Consider the following 23,046-nt stretch of genomic DNA (forward strand, 5'->3'; position numbering starts at 1 on the left):
CAAGATAGGTTTCAAATGGTGTCATCATTTTTTTAGTGTATAGAAGTACACACCGAAACAAAATTTTTGAAGAAGCTGACAGGACATCGCGTAACAGGCGGAGGAGGAGAAGGAGGAGGAATGAACGTTTGTTGTTAGAAACAGCGAGAAAGTGTTCTTTCTTCGCCCTAGGTGGGCGGCTCTCTTAGTCCAGAAAGCCGTTGGCTAATGCCGCAGCCCGGGCCCGGTCCACCAGACTTCGCTGATCTTCCAGGCTCTGTGCCTTTAACATTGCCTCCCACATTCTTCGATCGCTTGTAGTGGTTCTGAGGCATCATCTTGATTGTTGTTCTCGCGGTATGGGTACGCCAAGACCATGTGTTGGAGGGTGTCTGGTACCTCAGAATATCGACATAGGTATGAGAATTTGGCGGGGTGCATCCGGTGCATGACAATTCCATGGACATACGTATTCGTTTGTAGTCTGCGGACTGCGGTGGCTTCTTCCTTGCTTAATTTTGGATGTGGTAGAGGATATTCTCTTCCTTCCAGTCGGTAATGTTGTAATATTGCGGCGTAGTTGATGGGAACGGCCTCCACCCCCGTCGCTTTCCGGAGATCGTGCGGCAGGAAATCCCGGCTGGTATGCTCTCGGGCGACAGCATGTGCTGCTTCGTCTCCTGCCAGGTGTTCGTGGCCTGGGGTCCATGCGACGTAGGTTTCGCGTAGTTCTTGGCGCCTTGTTATTTCTTTTAGAATCTTCACTGCTGCCGCAGAAATTCGGCCTTTTCGTAGGTTTCTACATGCCGTTTTCGAGTCACTCAAGATGATTGCTGTGTCTTTGTATGTGGCGATGCCGAGGACGATGGCCACTTCCTCTGCCGTTTCTGGTTTTCTGGCCGGTATGGTGGCAGCGACTAGCTCCACCATACCGTTACCATGTTGGTGACGGTAATTGCGTATGCTCTTCTACCTGGGAACGCCTTAAGCAGGCGTTCACTAACGCTTGCCGACACAAAAAAAAAGGCGAACTAAAGATCTAATCAATAATACGCCGAGAAAGCCTTTCTTGCCAGCACTAAACCCCATGGCTCAACCACCTCGTACGTGGTGAATCAAATTCTATGGAGTGCGTTCACCGTTGAGACTGGGCTTGAAAGTAAAATCCCGCAAAGCAATTTGTTCAGTGCAATGGGTCAATACTGCCGAGCAGTACTGAAGAAATTGTCTTTCCGTGAGTCTTCTTTATTGATTAGGAAAGTGCTAAGTTGTTTTCTCCCGCTAGCTGCATCCGACGCCATGGTAATTTTCCGTTCGACACGAAGTAATGGTATTCAATGTATGTAGAGCAAATGCTGAGCAAAAAAGAACTTGCGAAAGAAAGCGTTCTTCGAAGATGTCATTACTGCGCGAACGATATGGCATGGAATAGTGCATTTAGATACATGTTGTGTGTTGCCACTTAAGTGGGAGCAAACAATGGGCCTTGCTGTCTTGCTATCAATCAGGCTCGAAGACAGCACACAGAGGCAGCTTAGTTTGCCCGCTGCTAAGTGCTTGAGTGCAACAATGCACTAAATTTAGCGAGACTTGTTGCATACATAAGAACAAGCAAGAGTCTAGCGGTTGCAGAGAACGAATTCCTTTATTCAGGGGATCAAGTTTTAAGACAAACGTAGGAAAGCCGTAAAATTAAAAAATAACTGAGATATCATGTTTAGCACTGTGTGACTCAACAATACAAAAGGTTACCACATAGTCTGTAAAACTGCGCCTTATATCAAATCTAAAGCGGACAAAACGCGTGCATTACACACCTGTCTGAAATTGCTGTTCGAAGAAGCACCAAATCATTTTAAAGCTTTGCCTGTGGCAGTGAGTACGAATCTAACCCTTGATCTAAATTACCCGTTGGAGAAGCCACTACTTCTAAGAGAAATCGAAATTTTGATTGTAGAGCATAAGTTCACTAATTACATATTAATTGCTTATTTTACGGCACATATTTAAATTTACGAATTGCAGCCGGTGCAGCTCACGAGGCTTGCCTACTCAGAACGAATTCTCGTGACTACGCCAGTTTCGAAATATTAATTTTCGATGGGTGCGACGAAATTCAGTGACATTCCAGTTACTTTTACGTTTAATTGCGTCAGACAGCTGTTTCCTAGGAGAGTATAAGTGGAGGAACTGCGAATGTTTACCCCATGCTGGACGGAGCAAAGCCCGAAACCGGTGCTATATCCTCGAAATTCGTTCTAAATCCAAATGCCTTGCATACACGCGAGCTACAACTCGTAGATATAAATATGCGCTGTTCAGCAATTATATTGATACACGAATTAAACACATTCATTTCTCTTTCATGTAATCTAATAGTAATCTAATATATCTAATTATTAAGAATAATTAATCTAGTAATTTACATCAAAGATTAGAATTGTGCTATCTGTCACAGGCAACATCAAAGAAATTTGGTACAATTAAAGGAAAGGAGTACCCAGTATACCGACAATTTGCGAGCATATGAGTTGCATAGTCATTGTAAACATTGCAACCATTGCACTTAAGGTGCAAATAATTACATGGAACTTGTTCCCTTTAGGTGCTCGAATAGATGAGGTTTAAAGAACTGCGAAATCTGCTTTTGCTGAAGAGTTACCGATTAGCAGACATTATACTTCATTTCTATTCGTAACATTTTTTGAAACATTCAAATTCCTAAATCAAGATGCTCCTACGCAGAATCACGAGAATTTACCTTTCTCCCTCGATTGCAACAAAATTCATTCAAATCGGTTGAGTAGTTGCTTCCTCAGAGCATTTCTGCGTTCCACACGCATCTGAAATGGAAAATCAGAGCTGGCCCCGACCTAAATCTACCTTTTCAGGCATACCGCGTGTACTGCAACGCGTAAGACCATCATCACGATTTTGACTATACACTTTGCGAAATTCGACGCCAAAATACCCCAAGCACAGTTAGAGCATTAACGTTTGATATATTACTTTGATTTTTTCCTTACGCCTTCGGTTGCAAAGATATTAAAAATGTGGGGTTGCCATGCGGGATAATGTGGGAATAAAATTAGACGTGCGCATGGACGCTTGTCTCACGCACATACTGCACCAGTGAAATGCCAAAAGCACTGCCTCGAACCATCGCTCATGGTCGCAAGGCTAGTGACTTCATAATGTAGCATGCCCAAAGTGATTTCGGTGACACGCCAGCTTCTCAGCCGACACGCTACCCTGTGCAAGAGCCGTGGTTTTAGGAGCGAGCAGGCAAGTAACTGAGCTATCGCGCTGGCGGGTGCGATCGTTCGTCGTGAGTCATCTCGCTCTCACTAGCCCCCATAGCGGTGCACGAGGATCTCTGCCGCCAGGGCCACCAGCGACAGTGCGAGTCCAACGTAAAGAACCGCCAGGTACTGGTGCAAGGACATGTCGAAGGACACGGTGTCCTCGTCCACCGAGGGCCCCGGGTAACGGGAGGCGAAACGCATCCACATGCCAGATTCGGAGACCGCCATGACGATCCGCCGGTGCTGGTACCTGCGGAGAGGCGCGAAAGGCGAACGAACGCCCGTTTCGTATCACGTGTAAGCATGCATGTGTCAGAGAAATGGAAAGGAAATAAACAGAGAGGAGATGCGGCAAAAGGGGAGCATAACCAGACTGTTTGTTTTGTTGGGCATACCCTGTACTGGGTGTTGGGGGGGGGGGCGTCACTTTCTCTCACCGGACTGCAAATGGCGACGCCCTTACAGCACTGTTTCGTGCAATCTTAAACAAAATGACACCCTTTGGGTCGTATCTTCCCACACGACAATAATCGTCCTCGAGCGCGGTGATATTCTCCGAATCCGAACATCCCTGTTCGCTTCACAGCTGGAGCTCCATTACAAGAAATTATTAACAACTTCTCATGTTTGTTCCCTATTCTCTTTATGTCAAACTGACAGTACTTAAAAAAAAATCGTATACACTTGTTTGTTCACAAATATTTCACGTTTTTGCTTTGTCTATGATGTGCCCCGGTTGTTCATTTTATTCTGCGTTGTTTAGTGTTCTGTTGTATACCTTGTCTACCTTATCTTTTGTATATTGTTGAATATTGTTGCTTTTTCATTCTTTGAGTAGCTCGCACGTGTATTTATGTCAATTTTACTAACCTGCCCAGGAACAGCATTATAAAAAAATACAAACACAAGAAAAATTCGGCACGGACGCTTAACACTGTTTACGTGCAAGCATGCGACAGCATTTTACCGTTTGTAGACCTCGGAACGTCTTGAAGGCGCTCATTTCAAATACTCACGACGTGGCGCCATCTCCTCCTCCCAATTGGCTGCGCCATCACGTGCCCCAATGACGCACACATTAGGCACAACTTTACTCAGCCAGAACTGTGGAGCCGCCATAGCGGCGGGTAGGCGTGCACATCTCGCACACCAGAGCCTCGGGTTCAAATCCCACCCAGGCGGAGATGTACAAACAAATTTTCTTTTCGAAGGCATTAACTTGATTTCTTTACTGTAACCTCCCTGAAAAATTTCACCTCAATCCGAATATTTTTTTACGTGTATCTTACTCATTGCGCCGTCGGCCATTTTTCGTACCATCTTTCGGTCACGCCGCCTAACATGAATTTTGGCTCAATGGGCATATTATGCATTCGCATTAAAATGTGAAATAGAAACTAACTATAATGAAAAGGAACAGTTCAGAATAAAGAAAAGCCATACTGAATTCACAACAGAAAGACGGAGAAGAACATGAAAAATGCGTGAGTCAATACAAGTAATTTAATCGATTCAGCCTTTAGATTAGGTGCCCAGGAAAAACCACGAGGTTTTCATACTGGCATACAGGAAATCTAACTAAAATATAGCTTTCAGCTTCAAAAGAAAGGAAAGGATGGATGTACACAAAAGACATTTGGGCATAATACTAGCACACAACAGATTACAATGAAAGTTGCTAAAAGAAGTTCTTATCTATCGACAAAGAAAAGGCAAATCGAAAATGAATAGGTTAGTGCGCAAGCACAATGAAAAATAAAATTCTATAGCTAAAGACACAAAAGTAAGGCAAACTGAATAAGGAAAGGGCAACGGAGACATGAATTGCATTTACATGTATTTTACAACAAGAACATTAAATGTACAAGAAAAAGAAAACCTTGGAAAAGTGCACACATTGCCAAGCAAGCTGAAAGTTATTAAATCACAGGGCCAAGGAGAGCACCTGCACCGAGAAGAGAAAGAAAAGGATGCATAGAAAGGCAGGGAGGTTAACCTGAGGAAGTTCAGGGTGGCTACCCTTCACCGTACTTCCCAGTACTCACCTACGGGGCAGAAACCTGGAGGCTTAGGAAAAGGGTTCTACTTAAATTGAGGACTACGCAACGAGCTATGGAAAGAAGAATGACGAGTGTAATGATAAGGGATAAGAAACGAGCAGATTGGGTGAGGGAACAAACGCGAGTTAATGACATCTTAGTTGAAATCAAGAAAAAGAAATGGGCATGGGCAGGGCATGTAATGAGGAGGGAAGATAGACGATGGTCATTAAGGGTTACGGACTGCATTCCAAGAGAAGGGAAGCGTAGCAGGGGGCGGCAAAAAGTTAGGTGGGCGGGGAAGAAGACGAAGTGCTTCTCTTGCGGAAGACAAATAGTTTGGCTTTACTTCTAAGCATACGAAAAACCGCCTGCTTCTTGGCCAATCCCCCATAGTGGGTATGCGCCACGGTCTGGGACACACGACAAGACATCTCGCCCGTCTCTGTGCTTTTCTGGACTTCTCACTGCACCTATGGGGTCTACCGCCCCCTCCATCAGGGTGATGGATGTACAACACCCCGAGGATCCTCTCGGTTCCCGTTCACCCGCGGACATCGGTTCGAGGAAGCGAGGAAATACGTCGAGTGGTAGCGAGGACACAGAGCTGTACTCCGCATCAGGTGACCAGTGCTCGGAAGGCAGCTTTCGACTTGTCCAGTACCGCAAGGCCAAACGAAGAATTATCAACTCATCTTCGGCGTCCAGCCCGAACACTGTGAAAACAGCTCCTCAACGGTGGCCTCACTCCATCCTGTTTGTGCCACAGAACGCTACCGACAACCTGCGCATCCTCAACAGGCAAAGACTCTCCGTGTATCTAGAAAACACCGTGCCAAACGAGATAGAGGATGTTAGGATAAACACTAGGCGAAACATCCTGGCAATCGATGTGTTGAACCCGAGCGCGCTGACCATACTACAACATGTAACGCAACTGGGAAACATCAAGGTCCGATCCATCGTGCCAACGAATGGTGCCACAATAACAGGAGTCATCTATGACATTGAAAATGAAATATCTAATGCAGACCTCCCAATTCTCATAAAACCAGCAAGCGAACACAACGTCATTGTGCATGTTGGTCGCCTCGGCAACGCACGCTGTGTGAGGATAACGTTCAAAGGCGACTGCCTTCCACCCTACGTGAAGGTCAGCCACTTTCGCCACCAGGTTCGACCATCTATTCCAAGACCAATGCAATGCTTCAATTGTCAGAAGATTGGACATGTGAAGGGTGTTTGCAGAAATTCGGCTGTGTGATTTGATGTGCCGAACCCCACTCAGAAGACAACTGCAGCACAACCACGTTGAAGTGTCCTAACTGTCAGGGTGATCACTCCGCCTCTTCCAAAGCCTGTCCCCAGATCAAGAAAGAGATCACCATTCTTAAACAAATGGTCACAATGGAATGAGCCACATTTAAGAAATACGCGACTGTACTCACTTGATCCCACACTAAGTCTTCGAGCACCATCACAGCTTCGCCGTAGAGACGCCATGGTTTTATATCGACTTTGGTTAAACGTTGCCTTTACCAAAGCCTATGCGTTCCGCATAGGGATGACCGACACACCAACCTGTGACCACTGCGGCCATCAAGAATCAATTGGCCATATTTTGTGCGCCTGCCCGCAGTACAGTCCACAGAGGGCATGCCTTCGCCACGAACTTGACCAACTGGACGACCAACCGCTATCTGAAAAAAGAATTCTACAACATCGAAAGGACCTACCGTCACAGAAGAAAGCCGTGCAAGCGCTATTGCGCTTTTTGCGATCTACCGGCCTGTGTGAACGACTTTAACTGGAACGCCTTTTGCGTGTGCGTGTCTCGATGTGTGCGCGTTTCTTTTTTTTTCTTCCCCCTTTTTTTTCAACGTTTTCCTCTCTGTCGTCTTTCTAACCCCTATCCCCCATCCCCAGTGTAGGGTAGCAAACCGGAGACTCATATCTGGTTAACCTCCCTGCCTTTCTTCTTCATTTTCTCTCTCTCTTTCTCTCTTAGGTGGGCGGATGAGATTAAGAAGTTTGCAGGGACAACATGGCCCCAATTAGCACATGAACGGGGTAGTTGGAGAAGTATGGGAGAGGCCTTTTCCCTGCAGTGCGCGTAACCATGCTGATGATGATGATGACCCTTTACGGGGGAGAAGCAGTAGGGGCATAAAAAAAGAAAATGAGTGCAAGAGGGAGATGGAGAGAGAGAAATCGAGACGAGCACAAATTAACCGTGTACACTATATATAGAGCGGTAGGGGGTGAGGAGTTCTGAAAGTATTCTGAAGGTTCGTAGACCGCAGGAACCTTAGTAACGCGAACGAGACCTTCACTGCGGATGTTCTTTCGGAACACTGACCTAAAGCTTTCAGTTCTGACAATGGACGATTGTCCAACTGGTCCAGCCCTCTGCACATTACTTGTCTGTGGGAACTATATCGCGGGCAGACACAGATAATTTGTGCGAGCGTCTAATCGCTGCTGCATTTGTCGCACGTGGGGCTGTTGGCCATTCCAATAAGGAATGGAATACGAGTTCGTTAATCGAAGCCTAACCACAGACTGTACAGCATGGTCTGTTCACGTCCTGGTAGATGCATCCGTATATACGGAGACGACGAACGCAAACGACACATTGTGAACGCGTTCGAGTCCCACAAGGGCAAATTACATTCACGAGACATCAATCGCAGCCCAGCCGCACCGTCTGTTCGCGAAAGCATAAATAAGACACATTGACCACTTCCATGGGCAGATCGGGCCCTTCGTCGGCGTGGTCATTCCCGCGAATGCTGCAATGTCCTGGAAGCCATTGAAAGATTTTGTTGTGTCCCTTGTCATGGCAACGACGCTATATCTGTAGAATTTCTCAGGCCAGTTGTTCATTGGATCCGTGGCGCATTGGGCTTTGTATGCACTGAGGGGCTGCCTTGGAGTCAACAAAGACTGTCCATTGTTGCGGTGGTTCCTATTTAATGAAATCAAGTGCAGCACGCAGTGCCCTAAGTGCAGCAGCCGTCGATGTGGTCAGACATGGTTTTTAATTCGATTTCATCAGATTTTGCCGGGATGATGACTGCAGCAGCAGAGTTCTTCAGTTTTACCGAACCATCTGTGTGCACATGCTGCCGCAATGAAGCGGCAGCATGTGCACATTGTGAATGCAATGCACGTTGTGAATGTGTTCCAAAGTTGCTTACTTCAAAACTTGAAACGGCACTCCAGCTTTCTTTTTGATGCCCGGAATTGTCAATTTGTACTTGCGGCTGGTGCACACACCACAATGGGCCTGATAATCGTGTAGCAGGCGTGAATTGTGACGCCAAGTAGGACTGATTGATGTCTTACAGTACTTTTGGCAAATGTTGAATGTGGCCTCGTTGCTGGCAGGCAAGCAAGATGGTGTGGGGGAATCCGAGTCAGTGTCAGATGTGTGCTCTCAGGACATCTGTAGCAAAGCAGCCTGCCAAAGGAGCGTCTCTGGCAGTGACAACTGTTGCAATGAATAACGTAGTTTTTGGCAGACCGAGACAGGTTCCGAGTGCTTGGGCTTGCACATTCAGGAGTCTGCGGAAACTTGCAGTGCAAGTACTTCCTAGTAGAGGTAAACTGTACCGCAGGAAGCCCAAAAATGGTGCTTTATGTAATTGCAGCATTCATGGTACTGTAGCACCGCAGGACATCCCGCCGAGAAACGCGGAAGGCCCACAGTGGCGGCCAAACGCTTTGCCATGTACAAGACGTGAGGGCTCCAAGACGAATCTCGATCAATGATCATGCCAAGAAATCGGTGCGTTCGTCTGTATGGTGCAGTTTGGTCATTAATACGCAATACACATGGGGCCATCTCTTTGCGAGTAAACGCAACGAATGCACACTTATCAGGTAACACCTCCAGGCCTTGCCTTCTTAGATATGTTGACACGGCCATTGAAGCCTTATGAAGTCGTGCGCGGACCTGTACACGTGTCATTCCTGAAGACCATACGCAAACGTCGTTTTCATATACGGAGAGCTATACAGTTTGCGGTAACGAATCGGCGAGACCAACGATCGAGAACCAGGTTGAAGAGGGTATGGCTGAGTACTCCGCTTTGCGGTAAACAACGACTGGTATAGCTAGACAGCGTTGGTCCGTCTTCAGTCAAAATAAAGAACTTGCATACAAATAGCTGCGTATTCAGCGAAAGGCATGTCCACCAATCCCTACAGCTTCTAAGGTGTGCAAAATTGCATGATGAACTACATTATCATAGGCATCTTTAACATCAAGGAATAAGGCCGCAGTGATTCGTTTCAGATGTTTCTGGTGCTGTAGATACGTTCGCGTCGATAGCCAGCCAATACCTCTGGATAGAGGTTATAAATTCAAAGTACCATTGTAACCATGTAAGAATCATACTCTCCATTACCTTGCCGATACAGCTGATCAATGCTATTGGAGAGTACGATGACAATTGTAATGTATATTCGCTTGGCTTGAGGTGTGGAAAAAGGCGACTGGAGTTCCACGTGCTTTAGCCGTCATGCCACGATGCATTGCATAGGTCAAGAAATGCATCTCTGACCTCTTGACCAACATTTGCAAGTGCAGAGTATGTGATGTCATCGGGTCCTGGTGACGAAGATCGCCTGCACACAGCGAGTGCGGCCGACAGTTTGACGGAGAAAGAAGCGTCCATAAGGGGATCTCGGCAGCCAAGGGGGAATATAGGAATAGGTTTGCAAGGCTGCAACGTCGGGCCCGTGATCATTGCCAGAGTAATAATCTCCGGCTACGTCGACTTCCTGGCGTCCTTGATGGAGGACTAGAGATTTAAATGGACGGCGCTGTTGAGGAGATGTTCAAAGTCTACGGACTGTTTTCCAGACAACCGACAAAGGTTTACGCAGATCGAGATACTCACAAAAAGATTTCCAGCATTGGTTTTGCAGTACAGCCAGGCGACGTCGGGCCTCTCTAAAGTCGCAAACCGACTCTGTCCCTCTGTACCGTTGCTCCGCTCACCGGCGGATTGCACGGAGGCTTTGTATTTCCGCCTCAAAATTCATGCATTTCTCCAATGGCCGAAATCAACGCATAGCATCCCGCATGGCTTTGGCGATCCACGCAAAATGCTAAGTCTAAACAGCTACTGTACGTCCGGCTGCGCAGAAACGTGGGACTGCAATCGTATAGACAGCAAAGTTCATGGTCGCACGCAAAGCAAACGAGGTTTCTCCCTTTGGAATTTACCTTGATGGTTCCCCAAAGTGAACTATGTACCTTAAAGTCCCCCGAAACAACCCATCGACCAGGAGCCGTATCTAAAATGTTACTGAGTCTCTGTCTGTCGAAGCAACTTGATGGAGAAAGGTAAGCGCCCACTATAGTAAACGCAAGTTTGTGTTTTTTCACGGTGAAACAGACATACTGATTACTGTCATCAGGCCGCACTAGATGAACAACATAGGTCAGCTCACATCGTATGCAGATGATCACCTTGCTAATGCTATTACAAGTCGATGACATATCAGGTCCATAGCCTCAGGGTCGGGGGGTTCCGTAGGTTCTGTTCACAGACGACAATAATGGGGAATCGACTGGCGAAAACGTGATGGTGAAAATTAGAAATATGGGATTTCAGTCCACGGGCATTCGACTTCATAATAGACGCTTCCTTGACTTGCCTGGGGAACGGCAGAGGCGGTGGAGCCATTGTGCTTGCGACTCGAGGCTAGCAACAACCGGATCCAGACTGTCCAGCACTTGCAGTGCACCCCGAGCAGATGGCATTTACCAACGCACCAATGACTTTCATTAGATACTTGATTATTTTGATTACTTGCTTGTTTTGACTTCGCACGCGATTTGTGCCGTCAGTGGTGCGTCGGTAGTGCACCGTCAATCTTTGTTCTGCTGGAGGACTTAATGTCGGAAGTGTAGGCCAGGCGCTTGCAATAGGCGTATTCACTGCCTCACCAGACACTGTGTTGTCAGTGCGGTATACCGACTTGGGAGCACGAATTGCAGGATGTAGCACCTTTTCTTACGACGGTATCAGTGTTTCCAGTCGACGAAGATCGTCAGCGATGGACACGACGCCATCACAATTTGGCGGCGAACTCTTTGTGCATTGAGTTGTCTCTCAGCATTTGTTTTAGGACTTTCAGCTCTGTCTTGTGTCTCGGTCAGTCTTTAGACGATGCTTCATGGGGACCAGAATGATTAGCACAATTGAAGTCAGTCGCACGGCAAGCATCAGCGCTGGCTGCCCAGAGCATTTACGACACACGGTCGAATTTTTGCATATGCCGCTGACATGCCCGATCTTCAATTAATTACGGCACTGAAGAGGTCTTGGAACGAAAGGTCACCCTGGATGACTAAATAATAAAACTTTGACGTGGACGGGAAGCTTCCTCCCTTGAAGGTTATATTCACACAACGTGATCCTCCTAATCCACGAATTACAATAATAATTACATTTGCTATAGCGGGTCTAACCAATATAGGCAGGTCGTTGTCGTTCATTGAGTCATCGACATCATAAATCACGCCAGACGAAGTATCGCTGTCCTGTATCTTGTCCAGCACTTTGACTGTACTCAAGATATCCAGCGGTGTTCAGTTCTTGACGTGGACCGCCAGAATGTTCTTACGGATGTTAATTCTCATATCTGTAATCTCATGCGGAACATGAGCCTCTAGTGCGACAGATATGTGGCTTGCCTGTTTAGCCGATTCTGGTTGTCGGTCGGTGTCTCGCCCAAGAAGAGGCTGGTATAAGCCGGTGATTGTTGTTTGCAATCCCTGTCGTCCTTGTTGATGAGAAGGAAGGAGTGACGATTCTCCTCTTTCCTTTTTGTCTTACAACTGTCAAGTAGACGCCGTCATCCGACAGATCTTCTGAAGCAGACTAGTACAGCAGGGCCTGTGCGGCCTGTGTCGTTCATGAGGTGATTGCGCTTACTAGGAGCTCTTCACGTTGTGACGTCTGTCTCGTGTAGACGTCTAGCTGGCTCCGCTTCCGTCACCGAAGGTCTCGGGAGCGGCGCCTCCCGAAAACACGCAAAAATACTCGTAACATGAGAGCAGTGGAAAACAGGGTTTTCCACAAGAGCCACTTCTTCGTCGCCCTTATACACTGAGAAAACTAGCACACGACAATATGAAGATGTGGACAGAAGAACTAAAGTGACTGATCAAAAATATCACGGTCAACAAAACAGGTATTATACAGATTTTGTATTCTATACACAGCAGAATGTTTGCTTTGACAAACAGGAACGAATAATGGTCAGTGCTCACCTTCTCCGGAATCCGAAGCGTGACATAAATAAGTAGCTGAGCGCAGTTCAGGCTTCCGTGAAGGAGCTTATATACAAAAACAGAAGGTCCGCTGCGATACGTTGGCAGGTTAGCAACCGTAGTAAACGTAAATTACAAGCTTCGCAAGATTTACCAAAGCCAGCGCAAGAACGATGATGATAAATTGCGACAAACTTTTTTCCGTACTCTTTCTAATCCATCACGACGGGATCTGGCAACAACCGATTCCTGAATGACATGACACCGATCTGCAAGTTGTTGATGGCTTTATCCAATTCAATACTGTAGATGGTGCAGTCCCTACAATGCCCCCTTTTCCCTTCTGCTCAGTTTCAAACGCCACTACGCGCCTCCTCACCATGACCCTCGTGCTACATAAAGCGAAACGGACAATAAGTGTGTCGCCATATTTTGATTCTCACATTTGCAAATACACACACCTTCATTTCCCAAATGTGTAAGCACCCAAATGCGTAAATGATGTAGAACATTTACCTGAACGGGGAGCGAATATGCACGGCTGAGTATGTTTGCCAGGCTGCCAAAGTGCTCTCCCCGACAACCAGTCCATGCTTGAATATCATTGGACGTTCGGTTTCTACGCACGTGTTGAAATAAATGTGCGTTCCCTGGCGTGCTTCCTCCATACAACGGAACCCGTACTGGTCGAGGCAGTTCGGCATACATTTGTCAAGAGCTCTGGCGAGTGGCATGAACACCGGCTGGCTAGTCTGATCACCGCGTACCTCATAGGTAAACCTTGCAATGCACGGAGTCATGGTCCCTTTGTGCAAATGTTGCAGCAACTGCTCCGTGTTAATCTCGGCTGAAAGTGCCGGCATGCTCCTGGAAGCGGTCATGCTGCTCTGCAAGTAGTTCCCGGTAAAGAACATCGCCAGCAACCACGCCATAACCACCAGCCTTGGTGCTACAGCACCTACGTTCATAGCCTGCGGACTCCGACCCAGAAAGGTCGTCACGAAGAACATGATGACGGCGGGTAACCGAGTACTTTCGCTTGGACGAGTGGCGCCTTGAGCGTGAAATACGAATACGATTGCGAGGCACAAAGGGGTCAAGCAAACGAAGCAAAAGAAGAAGAATATCCAGGACTCATCTAATGAAGGTGGAACAGGGGCGCGAGCACGGACGTAGTAACAAAGTGACGACGGGGTGTAGAATGCGTATTTGTACTCGGTCAAAGACGCTGACTTCTTTTTGAGCCAGGAGTAAAGGAGAAAGTCCACGCTCTTTTCTCGTACAAGAGCTTCGCCAGAGGTCCAATCAGCGCACTGCATATTAACTGTAGTGTTGACAGCGTAATACGCGTCTAAAAGAGCCGCTCCTTCGGGATGCCTCAGCTGGAGAGAGGGAAGTGCCATATTTATAAAAAACAGAGGCCCCATGTTTGTGCAGTCAGGAGGAATAGTTCCTCTATCGTGTAGCGTGTACGTAAGGGTTCTGTCCCTCGGATACGTTCCTTCGAGTTCCGGTGATCCCAGCAACGTTTTCCATTGCAGGGTTGAACTGGTCACTCGTTCACTGCAAGACCTGTACCCATCGGAAGCCACGCTGATGTCCTTCTCAGCAACGGTCACTACCTGACAGGAGTGATTCGAAAGAAGCCCGGTCACATCCGAGTGTTCATCGACAGCGAAGATCCAGAACACGTTTGGGTCGAACCTGTCCAGCCACCGAACCTCTTCGAAGATTCCTTTTGGCAAGCTGTGGCGCCACGGTGCAATGACGAATCTGGGCCTCGGAAAATTATCAGACGGCGAGATGTATCGCAGAAAAAACTCGTGGCATCTGCTGTTCGCGCCATGACATGTCCACAGCGTTAATGGAATGGGAAAGGTGCGGTAAACGTTGCTCAAAAGGTTGCCCGCGTCTCCCGCTGCGATAAGAGCGACCGGAGAGTGTGGAAACTCTCGGATTGATTTCATCGTGTTAAGGAGGCGTTCACTAACGCTTGCCGACACAAAAAGAAGGCGAACTAAAGACGCAGTCAATAATACGCCGAGAAAGCCTTTCATGCCAGCACTAAACCCCATGGCTCAACCACCTCGTACGTGGTGAATCAACTTCTATGGAGCGGGTTCAGCGTTGAGACTGGACCTTAAAGTAAGATTCCGTAAAATAATTTGTTCAGTGCGATAGGTCAATACTGCCGAGCAGTAGTGAAGTAATTGCCTTTCCGAGAGTCTTCTTTATTGACTAGGAAAGCGCTAAGTTGTTTTCTCCCGCTAGCTGCATCCGACGCCACGGTAATTTCCCGTTCGACACGAAGTAATGGTCTTGAATGTATGTAGAGCAAATGCTAAGTAAAAAAGAACTTGCGAAATAAAGTGTGCTTCTCAGATGTCGTTACTGCGCGAACGATATGGCATGGAATAGTGCATTTAGATACATGTTGCGTGCTGCCACTTAAGTTGGAGCAAACAATGGGACTTGCTGTCTTGCTATCAATAAGGCTGGAAGACAGCACACAGAGGCCGCTTAGTTTGCCCGCTGCTAAGTGCTTGAGTGCAACACACAATGCACTTAATTTAGTGAGACTTGTTTCATACATAAGAAAAATCGACAGTTTAGCGGTTGCAGAAAACAAATTCCTTTATTTATGGGGTCATGTTTTAAAACAGACGTAGAAAAGTCGTAAAATTACAAAAAAACTCAGATATAATGTTTAGCACTGGGTAACTCAACAATAGAAACCGGTCCAAATAGTCTGTAAAACTACACCTCATACTAAATCTAAAGCGGACAAAACTGATGTATTGCACACCTCTATGAAATTGCTGTTGGAAGCTGCACCAAATGTTTAAGCGTTGCCTGTGGCAGCGACTTGATAGATTTGTAGAGTTTATGGGCGCAAGGGCCAGATGTGGCCAAAGAAAGCCAAGTCAATGATCCGTGCTTCTCAATCATATGTGAGTGTTAATTGCGGGGAGTAATCAAACACGGCTGTATGTTAACATATTCGCTAAACAGTGCAAAACATACATGTGGCGCAATGCGGCTGTACAAGGAGCTAAAATTTATTCGCTCTAAAGTGCGTAAGATACAAGTATATACATATTAAAAATGACATTGATTGATAGTTTCTGCGATGACAATAGATGTTTCACGAGATAGGGATGATCAGTAAAATAGGTAGTAGATGTAGCACTAGTGCCTCAGCAAGGCCTTGAAAGCAAGGGCAGGGAGGCACGCGCTGTAGAAAATGGTTTCGTTGCAGCTACGACCTGCAAGTGGAGGCTGTGCTACAAGTAGACTGGCCAAATCATATTTAAGGTGTCAGTTTCAGTTAGAAAGTTTAATACTGATTGAAAAGTAAAAAGGAGTTCATTGCTCAGAAAGAATGCTGGGTGTAACAGTACGTGTTGGAGATAAGCGGAGGGAAAGTACTTTTTTCTTTCTGCCTCTATTTCAGCACATTGGATGAGAACATAAATAACTGTAAGCCTGTTGCCATATTTGGTACATGTCGGAGGTTCGCTTCCCGTCAAAAGGTAGGAGTGAGTGGTGTATGTATGTCCTATCCTTAATCTACAAAGAAGGACTTCCTTATGCCTTGCTGATCTTTCAGATATCCAGTTACCTAATTTGGGTGTGATAACGTGTAGCTTATTCCCTACTGCATTATTCCATTGATCCTGCCAGTACTTCCTTAGTTTATGGCGTAACAAGGGCTTAAGTTCTGTTGCTGGTATGGGTTTATTCACATCCGTTTCATTAAAGGCGACTGACGTTGCACTTTCGTCAGCAGCCACATTACCTTTTATGCCCGTATGGCCTGGTACCCAACATAGGAGGATATTTTGGTTGTACGTAAAGGCTAAACATAGTTGTTTGTATAGTTCATTAAAAATAGGGTTCTTATGTTTCCGAAATCTCATTAGGGCCCTTTTTACGCTTAATGAATCTGTGAAGATGATGGCCTTATTGAGATTTCTTTGTCTGATGTGTTTTACAGCTAAGAGTATCGCGTACGCTTCAGCCGTGAAAATACTTGTGTTGGGATTTAGAGTACCGGAGGTGGAAAAAAATGGCCCAAGAGCTGCATACGCGACACCAGCAGATGATTTGGAGGCATCTGTATAAAACTCGGCACAGCAGTACGTCGCTTGGAGTTCGAGGAAGTGTGATCGTATGTGTGCCTCAGGTGCATGTTTCGTTATTTCGACAAAAGAGATACCCCACTGCATAGTCTGCCATTCCCAAGGCGGTGCAAGGCGAGTGGGAGGCATTAGAATATTTTCCGGGAAATGGATGTCTGTTTCTTCTGCCATTGCTTCCAAGCGCAGGCTCTAAGGAGTTATAATAAGTGAGCGGTTGCAGTAAAGTCTGGCAGTGGCCAGGTCGCTAACGATGGTATGACATGGATGCTCGGTGTCTGATTTTACCTTAGTGTAGTATGAAAAACTTAAGAATGTCCGGCGTAGATGTAAAGACCATTCGTTGGACTCGACCTACAGACTTTCAACAGGGTTCGTTCTAAAGGCGCCTGTTGCCAGTCGTATACCGAGGTTGTGGACTGGGTCGGGAATCTTTAGCGCACTCTCAGTTGCGGAGTGGTACACCACGGCTCCGTAGTTGAGCCGCGATTGTACGAGACTAATATAAGCTAAGCAGGAACTTCCTGTCACTGACCCAGGATGTTCGAGAAAGCAGCTTGAGGAGGTTCATGGTCTTTAGGCACATTTCTTTAAGATATTTTAAGTGGGGAATGAAGTAAAATTTTGTGTCCAGGATAGCACCTAAGAATTCGTGTTCAAGGCTGACAGTTAATCTTTCTCCATTAAGGTCAATATCTGGTTCTGGTGGTACACCTCTCTTGTTTGAGAACAGGACACATTTGCTTTTTTTAGGGTTCAATCTGAAACCATTCTCGTCTGCCCACTTTGAGAATCTATTCAAGCCAAGCTGTAGCTTCCTCTCGCAAATGCTAAGGTTACACGACATGAATCCTATCTGTATATCGTCCACATAGACGGAGTAGAAGGGTGTGCGAAGTAATATGGTGTGTAGTGAGTTCATTTTAACAATAAATAGCGTACAGCTCAGTACTCCACCCTGCGGTACGCCTGTCTCCTGTATGAATGGGCGAGACTGCACGTTGCCAACTCTCACACGAGATGTCCTACCAGACAGATAACTTTCAATTATTCTCAGCAGGTTGCCCCGAATGCCTGTTGCAGAAAGATCCCGAAGGATCCCGAAGCGCCACGTAGTATCATACGCCTTCTCCATGTCAAGAAACACTGATAATACAAGCTGTTTGTGGACAAAGGCATCCCTGATGTACATTTCTATGCGCACAAGCTGATCTGTCGTTGATCTGCCTTCTGTGAAACCACCTTGATATGGGTCTAATTTCTTGTTTATTTCTAGATAGTGGGCCAGGCGGCTGTTTACCATCTTCTCAAAAACTCTGCATAAGCAGCTCGTCAATGCTATAGGCCTATAACTATTTGCCAAAGAAGGGTCCTTACCCTGTTTCAAAATGGGAATTATGATGGCCTCTTTCCAAGCAGAAGGAATTTGGCCGGAAGACCATATAGAATTGCAGAGACAAAGAAAGGTTTTTTTGTGTTTCAGATGGCAAGTGTTTTAGCATTTCATATAGGATTCGGTCAGAACTTGGGGCAGATTTGTTGCAGCTATTTAGTGCTGCTTGAAGCTCTGCCATTCAAAAAGGCCTATTGTACGCCTCGCATTTTGTGCTTTTCCGTTCTAATGGTTGTCTTTCTATTTGCCTTTTGTACCTTTGGAATGTTTCAGAGTAGTGCGACGAGCTTGATATCTGTTCGAAATGTGCGCCAAGAAAGTTCGCCTGATCTTCCATGCTGTCGCCTTGAGTATTCACCAAAGGCAGCGAGTAAGGCTGTCGATCCTTTATTCTATTCACTATATTCCAAATCTTTGTTTCATAAGTGTAAGAGTTAATGCCCGATATATACTTGCTCCAACTGTCTCTTCTAGCTTGTCGCCGCGTTCTCCGACCCTGGGATTTGACCTGCTTGAAGTTGACTAGATATTGCTTGAAATTGACTAGATTTTCTGCCGTCGGAGAATCCCGAACTAAACCCCATTCCTTGTTCTGCTTCTTACGCGCTGTTCGACACTCATCATTCCACCACGGAAGACGGAGTTTTGTGGACAATCCACTTGTTACAGGGATACATGTCGAGGAGGTGACAAGGAGAAAAACCGTAAAATATTTAACCGCAGCGACTATGCTTAAAGCACACATGTCGTCCCAGGATAAAGAAGCAAGATTTTTGAACTTTTTCCAGTCAGCTGAGTCAGTTTTCTAGCGAGGTAATTGTGGAGGGCGTTCATTAGACATTGGTGTGCTTAGAAATAGAGGGAAATGGTCACTCCCGTAAGGGTTTTTAATAACTTTCCATTTAAAGTAAGGTAGAAGAGTAGGAGATGCAATGCTAAGATCTATTGAGGAGTATGTTTTGTTTGCCAGATTATAATACGTGAGCTCCTTCCCATTTAAAAGACATGCACCTGAAGAAAAAAGGCACTGTTCAATCAAGCGACCTCTCGCATCGCAGCGCGAGTCGCCCCATAGGTTGCTGTGTGCATTTAAATCTCCAAGCACAAGATATGGTTAGGTTGTTATTTATTGTTTTGGAATTCTTGTTTGTGAAGCTGAAAATGCGGCGGTATATATAAAGAGCAGATGGTTGTCAGTTTATTTAAACGTACAGCTCGAACGGCCACTGCCTCAAGAGGTGTTTGTAGCTGTAAGTGTTGACAGGCTATTCATTTGTGAGCTATGATGGCTACGCCGCCGGACGATGCGAGGGCATCATCGCGATCCTTCCAAAATATAACAGAGCGACGAAGGAAGTGTTTATGTTTGGAATTCAAATGAGTCTCTTGGACACACAGCACTTTTGGACTTAGTTCATTAAGGATTTCTTGGACATCATCGAGGTTGCAAAGCAGGCCTCTGATATTCCACTGAATAATCAGTGCATCCATGTTAAAATAAATGTTTGCTATGTGTCAAAGAGAATGAGCTTGGTTTAGCTTACAGTGCCCTTTTGGGGTCCTGTAATTGGAGTTTTGTCTTTTGACGTAGGCCAGCAAGATGCAATACGTCGAAGGAGACGCTCATGAATGCTCGAAGAAAACAGAGCTAATTTTCTTCGTGAGCCGCGCCTTGGAGGTTTGAAGGCAGCATTGCCGGACAGCATCATTTTGGGGAACTCGAGCGGCAACGGTGGCGTTTCCATTCAAGTGCGAGGTTTCATGTTTTATTTGGACTCGCGGCTTATCATGACGTAACGTATGGCCGGCTTCTCATAGAATAACGCATGCCAGATGTTCGTGTTTATCACATGCCTGTCATTGCGCTAGTTCTCAAGTGCGCCCGACGTGTCGCCACCATCGTGAACGTTACGGATGGCGAAACGCGTTAAACACTTCGCTGTAAACGAAAGTGTATTCGGCGTAGGTTTGAGACTGCATGACGGATGTGCAATCCCTATTGAGTAGCACCGCAGAATTTCGTTAACGTGCTTTCGGCTTCTTTATGGGGTGTTTTTGGTATTCCGTTCGCAGTAATAATCGAAGCCGTCATGGGGTGTGTTCAGAGGACCGTCAGAGGGGGAGCCCCGAGCATATATATTTTAGACTATATATCGCCTAGATTAAAGCGTAACTGTCGCTTCTGGACACCCGTCACGGGTCTTTGATATCTTTATCGAACCGTGACGGCTGCTTTGTTCCATCCGGATTCCTAACTACCGAAGGCCCGCTCGCTATTGTTACAATGCTTCATCAACGTCCCGGTACTACGCCAGAAGCCAAGGACGGAGTTGGATACGTCTTGTGAGGTCCCCTTGATTATTGCCATTCTCTCAGAGGGCAATGAACGAGTTGCGTCTGCACAACCCTTTGCTCTCGGAGAACGCCTGGAGACAAAAAAAAAAGCGGGCCATCATCAAGGGACGCTAAGTTGCCGATGGTTTCTCCGACGAAGGGGGAGCGGGTGGGGAGGTCAGTGCCCGGCTCGAACATTCATTCCGCGCGTGTGCGTAAGCTGCGACTGTGCTCGAGCCGAGATCAGGGTGTTCCTAAGAGCCACAAAGACAAAAGATCTCCTAGAAAGACGGCAAATGAAGCGACCCGCACGCACAGAGGCGCACGCCTACAGGGCGACAGGTACAGACAAACGCGCAAGCTCGCACGAAGCCGCGCACGCACGCACGAACTCACAGACACGTACGCACACGTGAGCCCAAAACACGCACGCACGAACGGGCAAATACTCTTGCAGGAACACCCGCTTACAAATACACACGTGTGCAGGCACACACACAAACACAAAAAAAGACACGGATAAAAGGAACGAGTCTAACGTAACAGCGTAATAGGAAAGGAATGCCTGCGCGAAAGCGCAAGTCCAAGCCGTCTTCGCATCGTCGCGTGCATGCGAAGAGCGCAAGGATTTCTTGCTCACGCAAGCGCAGGCTTTCACGAGTCATCGCTCCGGCCACAAGTATCGGACGCGAGTGCGAAATCACTCGGAAGGGCGCGGCGGTGGAGGGCGTCCGCGTTTGATATCATTGCCGGTACTAGTGACCATTGGCGAGGGCGCCCAATTGCTGCCCATTCGCTTTCATCTTCGCCACAGAGAAGCGACCCCCTCGGTGAGGAAAGATTGGTCCCCCGGAGATGTTTCCGCGAGTCAGTCGTTACTACTTTGTTCCTTGTTTCGTTCCTTTCCGCTGGCACCGCCGAACGGCACGGAATGCCGTTTCCGAAAGGAGACTTTGGCGTGAGCAGGAATTTCGTTCGTTGGGTCTTTTGCAATTGGTTAGCCCGCTTAAGCATTTCTAAATATTAAGAATATAAGGCGTTCTTTATTTCTTCACCAACACAGGTTTGTCTGCGTCCGTGGAGAAAAGGCAGACCAAATACAATAAAGTTCACACAAAAACCTGTGCGGACAGGAGGTGGTTCGGCGTAGAGCATGTACTCAAATAGCAAATAGGAGGTATACGTGTACCAGCAGGGAAGATCATGCTGGAAACCTTCATCAAGGAAGAGATTCCCTTCGCTTTACATTGGCATGATATTCAAAGCCTTAGCAAAATTTTGGACCTCGTAAAAAACCTATCTTGCGATAGCGTAGGTGCATACAACAGTATCGGCGCAAATTTTTACGTATAGAACACGAGTGGGCTCGTGAGAAAAAAAGAAACTCAAATAGACGTTGCAGCAGTAATTACAACCGCAAAGTCCGGCTCAGTCGGTGGTAACAGCTTTCGTAACTTCTGCAGCTTCTCACTTCTCCACGACTGTCGAACAAGCAGAGACTGGTTAAAGTATTTTCGTAGTTACAAAAGTGCACAGTAGTTATCGCCTTAGTACACCGCTGTCCGAACAGTTCGAGAAACGTTTCAGGCAGGCTCACGGCGTGACACATCTCGGTGACATAGCCTTTAAAACGCTTTTATGGGCCAATTATTTGATGAATAAATCACGGCAACACAATGGCCTTCCACCCTTCAACCTTCCGTCGCTAAATTCAGTTGTCTATTGTGCCAACTTCCGCAAAAGCACCGTAACCTTATGACAATGCCGCGACATAAAAGAGTCATTGCGGGCCACCGCGGAACTCGTTTGCCATGAAAGAATGCGACGTCGGTAGCCGTTATTTTCTCTCACGCGTCAAGCCCGTTTCTGGACAAGTGGACCCGTCCCTACGGCCGCCACATCTTTTATCTTTCGAGCATTCTGCGGATTGCAGCGTACGTGAATGCAACAGTATAGGCACAATAGGGGATGAGGACTTCGGGAACAAAGGCTTACCTGCTACATAACCTCACAATATCTCTTCCATTCCCCGGAAAAAGCGCACCGACTTCTTACCCGTCGTATGCTCATGAGATGCTCTTATCTCTCTATTTTTTTTTTTTCTTCTTTCAAGCGCAAGAGTGTTACTTCCGTACGCTGGTCATGAAATACTGCGTGTGTTCTTATGACCCGTAGTTGAGGCTCACTTAGGCTGGTCAAACTGGCGTGCTTAAATGGAGCGTTCGTCTGAAGCGCGAAAAGCCACGCCTGAGGTGGCTTATCGTGCCTTCAACTAAACGCTAGCATCGTTGACTGCCGAGTGCAGCCGTTCTTTTTTTTTTTTTTGCACTTGATACACACATCGCCGAGCGCAATTACTTTGTCTACGTTTCGCTTACTGCTCTTTTCCGTGAAGTAAGCCTCGGACTTGTCCGACGCGGCCGGTAAAGCTCCGTTGATGATTTTGGTTGTTTGTGCAAACGGGCTGTTCTCGTTTAACTGCTCACTATGCCTCGTTGAAGCGAATAATGAGATAACAGCGGCGCCGGCTCCTTTGCGCACGAGCCCAAAGCGTTGACGCCGACCG

General features: G+C 46.7%; 1 long non-coding RNA gene across 1 annotated transcript in view; it reads right to left on the reverse strand.

The window, feature by feature from the left end:
* Positions 1–1,605: 1,605 nt before the first annotated feature.
* LOC129386876 (uncharacterized) overlaps positions 1,606–23,046 on the reverse strand; it is a 33,871-nt gene continuing 12,430 nt past the window's right edge. The window contains exon 2 of the long non-coding RNA XR_008614175.2: positions 1,606–3,534. This is a non-coding gene — a long non-coding RNA (uncharacterized lncRNA). The remainder of the gene's footprint in view (positions 3,535–23,046) is intronic.

Source organism: Dermacentor andersoni, chromosome 11, assembly GCF_023375885.2.
Source record: "Dermacentor andersoni chromosome 11, qqDerAnde1_hic_scaffold, whole genome shotgun sequence".
NCBI classification, from domain to species: domain Eukaryota; kingdom Metazoa; phylum Arthropoda; class Arachnida; order Ixodida; family Ixodidae; genus Dermacentor; species Dermacentor andersoni.